The sequence below is a fragment of the Scomber japonicus genome, chromosome 9, assembly GCF_027409825.1.
Source record: "Scomber japonicus isolate fScoJap1 chromosome 9, fScoJap1.pri, whole genome shotgun sequence".
Classification (NCBI taxonomy): domain Eukaryota; kingdom Metazoa; phylum Chordata; class Actinopteri; order Scombriformes; family Scombridae; genus Scomber; species Scomber japonicus.
The window spans coordinates 8,917,523-8,925,335 of NC_070586.1; positions in this window are offsets into that span (position 1 = coordinate 8,917,523).

A 7,813-nucleotide genomic window follows, 5' to 3' on the forward strand; every position below is an offset into this window, starting at 1 on the left:
CAGATTGACATAGACAAACGAAATTTGGTACACATATGTATCGTGTAAAGACGCACCAAAAAGTCTCTTGGACCCATGACGTCACTCCAACAGGAAGTCGGCCATTTTGAAAAATATGTGCGATTTTGGCGTTTTCCACGCCACGTACTTTAACGAACTTGTCCTAGGGATTTAATCCGACCGACTTCAAATTCACTCAGAAACATCTTGAGACATTGGAGATGAAAAGTTATCAAAAACTTTCTGATTAGGGATTTGGTTTCTTCGTGGTGATGTGAGGAATTTTGACATTTCGCCATTAAACAGGAACTGCTGGCCAAATGTGGGTACTGCACCCCGTAGACGATTAATAAAATTGAGCCCCTCCCTCCAGATTGACATAGATGAACAAAATTTGGTACACTGATTTATCATCTAAAGACGCACAAAAAAGTCTACGGGGCCCATGACGTCACTCCAACAGGAAGTCGGCCATTTTGAAAAATATGTGTGATTTTGGCGTTTTCCACGCATTGTACTTTAACGAACTTGTCCTGGGGATTTAATCCGACCGACTTCAAATTCACTCAGAAACATCTTGAGACATTGGAGATGAAAAGTTATCAAAAACTTTCTAATTAGGGATTCGGTTTGGCCGTGGCGGCGCCGACAATTTCCTTCGCCATTAAACAGGAAGTCCTTATAACTCCTACAGACATTGTCCGATCTACACCAAATTAATCACGCATGTAGATGGTCCCACCCTGCACACGTATATGCATCAATACTGTGACAGCTCCATAGCGCCACCTACTGGATACAATAGTACCCCCTTGAAAATTGAAAAAAAATTGAGCCCCTCAAGTCAGATTGACATAGACAAACGAAATTTGGTACACATATGTATCTTGTAAAGACGCACCAAAAAGTCTCTTGGACCCATGATGTCACTCCAACAGGAAGTCGGCCATTTTGAAAAATAAGTGTGATTTTGGTGTTTTCCACGCCTCGTACTTTAACAAACTCGTCCTAGGGATTTAATCCGACCGACTTCAAATTCACTCAGAAACATCTTGAGACATTGGAGATGAAAAGTTATCAAAAACTTTCTGATTAGGGATTTGGTTTCTTCGTGGTGATGTGAGGAATTTTGACATTTCGCCATTAAACAGGAACTGCTGGCCAAATGTGGGTACTGCACCCCGTAGACGATTAATAAAATTGAGCCCCTCCCTCCAGATTGACATAGATGAACAAAATTTGGTACACTGATTTATCATCTAAAGACGCACAAAAAAGTCTACGGGGCCCATGACGTCACTCCAACAGGAAGTCGGCCATTTTGAAAAATATGTGTGATTTTGGCGTTTTCCACGCATTGTACTTTAACGAACTTGTCCTGGGGATTTAATCCGACCGACTTCAAATTCACTCAGAAACATCTTGAGACATTGGAGATGAAAAGTTATCAAAAACTTTCTAATTAGGGATTCGGTTTGGCCGTGGCGGCGCCGACAATTTCCTTCGCCATTAAACAGGAAGTCCTTATAACTCCTACAGACATTGTCCGATCTACACCAAATTAATCACGCATGTAGATGGTCCCACCCTGCACACGTATATGCATCAATACTGTGACAGCTCCATAGCGCCACCTACTGGATACAATAGTACCCCCTTGAAAATTGAAAAAAAATTGAGCCCCTCAAGTCAGATTGACATAGACAAACGAAATTTGGTACACATATGTATCTTGTAAAGACGCACCAAAAAGTCTCTTGGACCCATGATGTCACTCCAACAGGAAGTCGGCCATTTTGAAAAATAAGTGTGATTTTGGTGTTTTCCACGCCTCGTACTTTAACAAACTCGTCCTAGGGATTTAATCCGACCGACTTCAAATTCACTCAGAAACATCATGACACATTGGAGATGAAAAGTTATCAAAATCTTTCTGATTAGGGATTTAGTTTCTTCGTGGCGATGTGAGGAATTTTGACGTTTTGCCATTAAACAGGAACAGCTGGCCAAATGGGGGTACTGCACCCCGTAGAAGATTAAGGAAATTGAGCCCGTCCCTCCAGATTGACATAGATGAACAAAACTTGGTATATATATGTATCACTTAAAGAGGCACAAAAAAGTCTCTTAGACCTATACCCTCACTCCAACAGGAAGTTGGCCATTTTGAAGTGAATTTGCAATTTTGGCACGGTTTGATTAGAATTTTCACACCACGTACTTTAATGAATTCCTCCTAATCCGAAACGTGCCCGAAAAGTCACCAAAATTTGCAATCATGTTCGACCCGGCGAAAAATTTGATATTTTAAGGATCACGAAAATGGGGGAGAAAAAATGGCTCAATAGCGCCCCCTAGAAAATTTAAAAAAGCGAGCCCCACCACTGAGATTGTCGTAGACAAACGATATTCGGTACAAATATGTATTTTGTAAAGACACACAAAAAAGTCTCTTGGACCCATATGCTCACAAGGCAAAATGGCTCAATAGCGCCCCCTAGATAATTAAAAAATTCAGCCCCTCCCTCCAGATTGACCTAGAAAAACGAAATTCGGTACACATATGTATCCTGTAAAGACGCACAAAAAAGTCTCTTGGACCCATACCCTCACTCCAACAGGAAGTCGGCCATTTTGTGTCGAATCTGCGTTTTTGGCGCCATTTTGGCGTTTTCTACGCATCGCATTTGAGTGAACTCTTCCTAGAGATTTAATCTGACCGACTTCAAATTCACTCAGAAACATCTTGACACATTGGAGATGAAAAGTTATCAAAAACTTTCTGATTAGGGATTTAGTTTCTTCGTGGCGATGTGAGGAATTTTGACGTTTCGCCATTAAACAGGAACTGCTGGCCAAATGGGGGTACTGCACCCCATACAATATTAAGGAAATTGAGCCCCTCACTCCAGATTGACATAGATGAACAGAACTTGGTATATATATGTATCATGTAAAGAGGTACAAAAAAGTCTCTTGGACCCATATCCTCACTACACAAAATGGCTCAATAGCGCCCCCTAGAAAATAAAAAAAATTGAGCCCCTCGAATCAGATTGACATAGACAAACGAAATTCGGTACACATATGTATCATGTAAAGACGCACAAAAAAGTCTCTTGGACCCATATGCTCATGTGAGGAATTTCGACGTTTCGCCATTAAACAGGAACAGCTGGCCAAATGGGGGTACTGCACCCCATAGAAGATTAATAAAATTGAGCCCCTCCCTCCAGATTGACGTAGATGAACAAAACTTGGTATATATATGTATCATGTAAAGAGGTACAAAAAAGTTTCTTGGACCCATATCCTCACTCCAACAGGAAGTCGGCCATTTTGAAGTGAATTTGCAATTTTGGCGCTGCTTGTCTCCATTTGACTCAGAAGATGCGTCACAGCAAGTCTCGCTCATTAGTGGCGGGGCGGGGGAGCTTGGGCCCGATCATCGCTGCTTGCAGCTTTAATTAGGGCCCAAGCACTATACAGTGCGAAGGCCCTATTGTATCTGTAGAAATTATTATTATTCGTCTCTCACAACGAACGCCTTTTTGACAGCCTAAACGTGCCCCAAAACTCATGAAAATTTGCACACACATCAGACCCGGCGAAAAATTTGATATTTTAAGGTCCACTAAAATGGCCATCGCAAAATGGCTCAATAGCGCCCCCTATTGAATATAAAAATGTGAGAGATTGACGTACATGAACGAAATCTGTAGAAATTATTATTATTCGTCTCTCACAACGAACGCCTTTTTGACAGCCTAAACGTGCCCCAAAACTCATGAAAATTTGCACACACATCAGACCCGGCGAAAAATTTGATATTTTAAGGTCCACTAAACTGGCCATCGCAAAATGGCTCAATAGCGCCCCCTATTGAATATAAAAATGTGAGAGATTGACGTACATGAACGAAATTTGGTATATATATGTATCATGTCCAGACGCACAAAAAAGTCTGTGGGACCCATGACGTCACTCCAACAGGAAGTCGGCCATTTTGAAAAATATGCGCGATTTTGGTGTTTTCCACGCCTCGTACTTTAACGAACTTGTCCTAGGGATTTAATCCGACCGACTTCAAATTCACTCAGTAACATCTTGAGACATTGGAGATGAAAAGTTATCAAAAACTTTCTGATTAGGGATCCGGTTTAGCCGTGGCGGCGCCGACAATTTCCTTCGCCATTCGATCCTTCGCCATTAAACAGGAAGTCCTTATAACTCCTACAGACATCGTCCGATCTACACCAAATTAATCACGCATGTAGAGGGTCCCGCCCTGAACACGTATATGCATCAATACTGTGTCAGCTCCATAGCGCCACCTACTGGATACAATAGCGCCCCCTTGAAAATTGAAAAAAAATTGAGCCCCTCAAGTCAGATTGACATAGAGAAATTAAATTTGTTACACATATGTATCTTATAAAGACGCACCAAAAAGTCTCTTGGACCCATGACGTCACTCCAACAGGAAGTCGGCCATTTTGAAAAATATGTGCGATTTTGGCGTTTCCCACTCCTCGTACATTAACAAACTCCTCCTAGAGATTTAATCCGACCGACTTCAAATTCACTCAGAAACATCTTGAGACATTGGAGATGAAAAGTTATCAAAAACTTTCTGATTAGGGATTTGGTTGCTTTGTGGCGATGTGAGGAATTTTGACGTTTCGCCATTAAACAGGAACAGCTGGCCAAATGGGGGTACTGCACCCCATAGAAGATTAATAAAAGTGAGCCCCTCCCTCCAGATTGACATAGATGAACAAAATTTGTTACACATATGTATCATCTAAAGACATACAAAAAAGTCTCTTGGACCCATATCCTCACTCCTACAGGAAGTCGGCCATTTTGAATCGAATCTGCGTTTTTGGCGCCATTTTGGCGTTTTCTACGCCTCGTACTTTAACGAACTTGTCCTAGGGATTTAATCCGACCGACTTCAGATTCACTCAGAAACATCTTGAGACATTGGAGATAAAAAGTTATCAAAAACTTTCTGATTAGGGATCCGGTTTGGCCGTGGCGGTGCCGACAATTTCCTTCGCCATTCGATCCTTCGCCATTAAACAGGAAGTCCTTATAACTCCTACAGACATCGTCCGATCTACACCAAAATAATCACGCATGTAGAGGGTCCCGCCCTGAACACGTATATGCATCAATACTGTGTCAGCTCCATAGCGCCACCTACTGGATACAATAACACCGCCTTGAAAATTGAAAAAAAATTGAGCCCCTCAAGTCAGATTGACATAGACAAACGAAATTTGATACACATATGTATCGTGTAAAGACGCACCAAAAAGTCTCTTGGACCCATGACGTCACTCCAACAGGAAGTCGGCCATTTTGAAAAATATGTGCGATTTTGGTGTTTTCCACGCTTCGTACTTTAACGAACTTGTCCTAGGGATTTAATCCGACCGACTTCAAATTCACTCAGAAACATCTTGAGACATTAGAGATGAAAAGTTATCAAAAACGTTCTAATTAGGGATTTGGTTTGGCCGTGGCGGCGCCGTCAATTTCCTTCACCATTCGATCCTTCGCCATGAAATTTCAATCACTCATAACTTGACTCCACATGGTCTGAGCTTTTCCAAATTCACCAAAGCAAGCCAGCCTTGGCGAAAAATTTGATATTTTATGGTTTTTGTAAATGGGCGTGGCAAAATGGCTCTGTAGCGCCCCCTTGAGAAATGAAAAACATCGATCCCCTCGCCACAGATTGACATAGAGAAACGAAACTTGGTACACATGTTCATCATGTCAAGACGCACAAAAAAGTCTTGGGTGCCCATGACGTCACTCCAACAGGAAGTCAGCCATTTTGAATCAAAGTATTGATTTTAATGCCGATTGTGGCATCATATTTGAACTAACTAGTCCTAGAGATTTCATCCCATCCACTTCAAATTCACACAGAGTCATCTTGAGACATTGGACATGAAAAGCTTTTTTGTCCGTCATTCCTGGTTGCCGTGGTGACGTGGCGATTTTCGATGTCTCGCCATGAAATTTCAAACCCTCATAACTTGACTCCACATGCTCTGAGCTTTTCCAAATTTAATATGCTTGTTCAGTGTCCTGGTCTGAACACATGTACAGTCTCCTATTTAGTGACAGTCATAGCGCCACCTACTGGCAAGAGGAAGTCACTTGCTTCATTCTTTCACTAATTACTCCCATAATCTTAAGTATTTACACCTGAAATTGATTCAGCTGAGACTTAACGCCTGTCATCAAAATCTTTTTTATGACTTCTTCCTGTTGGGCGTGGCTGTGCAAACAATTTCGATGCTTCGCCATAAAGCAGGAAGTCGTTATAACTCCTACAGACATTGTCCCACCTACACCAAATTGATCACACATGTAGATGGTCCCGCCCTGTTTAATCTATGCATCAATACTGCTTCATATACACAGCGCCACCTACTGGACACAGGAAGTCAGCCTCATATGACAAACATTATCCGATTTACATGAAATTTACAAGATGTGTTCTCCACATCACACACTGCAACATGACATATAATTGGTGGGTGATCTCTAGCGCCACCTAGTGGACACATGCAATGTGACATAGCCCCATCACACAATGTTCATTAGGAGCCCGGGTGCCAAGAAGTCTACGTGCCCGCTGTGTCTGCCATGTGACTGCAGCATGCACCAACATGCACATACGGGGCGGTGCATGGGGGCGCGAGGGCCCGTTCATCACTGCTTGCAGTTTTAATTATTATTATTATTGTCCTACTGGATACAATAGTGCCCCCTTGAAAATTGAAAAAAAAATTGAGCCTCTCAAGTCAGATTGACATAGACAAACGAAATTCGGTACACATATGTATCTTGTAAAGATGCACAAAAAAGTCTCTTGGACCCATGACGTCACTCCAACAGGAAGTCGGCCATTTTGAAAAATGTGTGCAGAGGATTCATCAAATTGAGCCCCTCCCTCCAGATTGACGTAGATGAACAAAATTTGCTACACTTATGTATCATCTAAAGACCCACAAAAAAGTCTGTTGGACCCACACGCTCACTCCAACAGGAAGTTGGCCATTTTGAAGTGAATTTGTCATTTTGGCACGGTTTGATACAATTTTCACACCACATACTTAAATGAATTCCTCCTGATCCGACCGACTTCATATTGAATGTGTCATCTCAATACCTGGAAGATGCGTCGAGGCAAGTCTCGCTCAGTTGTGGCTTGGCGGGGGAGCTTGGGCCCGGTCATCGCAGCTTGCAGCTTTAATTATACATTATTATTATTACATCCTCCTCGGCCAATACTATCCAGCTGCAGCCCCGGAGCAGAAGCCCCTGACGTGACAAAGTTCATTGGAGTGGAAGTTCATCGCTGCTCCGAGCGAAAACAAAAATAAAACCCTAAAAAACTCCACATACGTCGTTTACACATAATTCTATGAACTTTGTTGCAATTACATGTTCATCGTATCAGTATAACTGACTCCACAAGTTTATGGCTACTGTAAGACTCAGAAGTTAGTTAGTAGCCTACACTAATCAAGTTATAATGTTAACATTTCACTGATTTAACTTTAATATCAACATTAGAAAATTCCAGGGAAATTTTGAGTGCCACGGGGCTACTACCGGGATGAGTACACGATTTATTTCCAGTGTTCAAAAGTCACCCTGATCATATAACACTAAGTAACTTTTACTGTGGCAGTATTAAGTACGTCTTACTGGTCAGTATCAAGTGTAACTGTAGATGTAAGCAGAGAGTAGCACACAGAGCAATATATATATGGGACAGTAATCA